This window comes from Sus scrofa, chromosome 8 (genome assembly GCF_054392235.1).
Source record: "Sus scrofa isolate SSC_HxYL_T2T_F1_AM1 chromosome 8, Sscrofa_HxYL_maternal_Yorkshire_Landrace_v2.0, whole genome shotgun sequence".
NCBI lineage: Eukaryota > Metazoa > Chordata > Mammalia > Artiodactyla > Suidae > Sus > Sus scrofa.
In genome coordinates, this window is record NC_139390.1 from 115,755,421 (window position 1) to 115,757,614 (window position 2,194).

Consider the following 2,194-nt stretch of genomic DNA (forward strand, 5'->3'; position numbering starts at 1 on the left):
CAATTTTTGAAGAAAATAATATCGTTTCCTCTCACCTTCCTTCAGCAGGGCCAGAAACTTTGCAGGACACATGTCTTCTTGCAGGACACATGCCCTGCTGTAACCAAGCAGGACCCTGTGGGGGCCTTTCCCAGGGCAGACCCGCCCTCCCATGTCCTCCAGCTGCCTCTTGTTTGTAGAAAAACTTTAACCTTCTAGGCCTTCCCTGAGTTTCAAGGAATAAACTTAGAGAAGTGAAAAAATGCAGAGACCAAGAGAAACTGTCAGGCAAGAAAAAATAATATTAGTTTAGCTATTCAACAAAGTCAGAGACTTTTGGTTCCTCCTCAAGGGCTGCAGATAATATTCTGAGCTATATCCTTGAGCAATTTGGCTGAGACTGAAACCTCCACCAGGTGGGAGGAGTTACCTGTATGCTGACTACAAGTAGGCAGAGCCCAGTCTGGTTGGAACCCAATGATGTCACCATCAACCAATCAGAAGAAGGTCCATGGTCTGATCACAAGACCCACAACCCTCTCCCTCACCCTGTCTTTCAAAACCTTTCCTTGAAAGCCAGCTGGAAGCTCGGGGCCCTTTGAACATTAGTTGCCTGGGCTCCTTATGTGGTGCCTGCGAAAAACGCTACTTTTCTTCACCACAGCCCTGGGTCAGTAGATTGGCTTTACTGCGCACAGGCAAGCAGAGCCAAGTTTAGTTCCCTAACACTTATGCCAAGTGAAAAGTAAGGTCATCAGCACAAAGCATCCTCATCCACCCTGGTACTGGGTGGAAAAATCAGTACAATGAAGTAGGAACAAGAGCTCCTGCTGTGGCTCAGTGGGTTAAGAACCTGACATAGTGTCAATGAGGATGCAGGTTCCACCCCGGCTTCACTCAGTGGGTGAAGCATCCCGCGTTGCTGCAAGCTGCGGTGTAGATTGCAGATGCAGCTTGGATCCGGTGTGGCTGTGGCTGTGGCTGTGGCGTAGGCTGGTGGCTACAGCTCCAATTCAACCTAGCCTGGGAACCTCCATATGCTGCAGGTTAGGAAGCCCAATTTTGGCTCCAAATCCCTGCCTAATCATCTTTACTCTTAAACTTTTTCCCATTCAGCTGAGAACTTACAGGAGAGGGGATATGAATCACCAACACCTTCACATCCCACTGCCAGCAGAGGAGTAGATATTTAAGGAAGAATGTTAACTTCCTTATACATAAACCCAGGTTCAGATCTGGCTTATGAAAATTGTTTTCAAGAATTTATTTTGAAAGTGGGAGTTCCCGTCCTGGTGCAGGGGAAATGAATCTGACTAGTATTCATGAGGATGTGGGTCTGATCCCTGGCCTCGCTCAGTGGGTTAAGGATCCCTCATTGCCGTGAGCTGTGGTATAGGTCACACACTCAGCTTGGATCCCACGTTGCCGTGGCTGTGGTGTAGGCCAGCAGCTGTAGCTCTGATTAGACCCCTAGCCTGAGAACCTCCATATGCCACAGGTGCAACCCTAAGAAGACAAAAAAAAAAAAAAAAAAAAAAAAAAAAGACGAAAATTGATTTTGAAAGTAGAAATTCCAATATCCCTGTCAAATGATTTGTTGAGTTTGTTGGTGACCAAATTGAATCTCACTGGCGATGACAAGGTGGCTGACTGTGACACATGAGGCTGAATGAATAAGGACATTCAGAAACCCCGGCCTGTGGCAAGATAAGCAGGCATGGCAGCAAAGTTTTGCTGATGCTACATGTATGATTCTGGGCATATGCTGTGATTATCTAAAGGAAAGGAAGAACATTCATGCATTAATCAGATTTTCTAAATAAATATTTATAAGCCACAACAATTTCCAGTGCAAGATAAAGTCCCACACTGAACTTTCAACCGATTGTGAAATCTGTACAATTGTAAGGTCTCTTTTTTAAAGTGCGATAAGCTTAAAAGTATATACATGTTTCACTGATTTTTATTATGTAAGTTAGTAAGCAAAGTAAAGAATGAAAATCTCAAGTTTCCAAATAGAAATGAGTCTAATGGATCATCAGACATATAACAGAGGAAACATTCTTTGAGGAATTTTGCTAAATTGGAGCAGATGTAGTAGATAAAACTTAATTTGCTGGGATTTTTTAAAAATTTTACAGTATTTACCATTGGGTTACTGTGAAAATAATATATTTTCAAGGCAAAAAAACTTTGCACAGAAAAACTGAAAGAA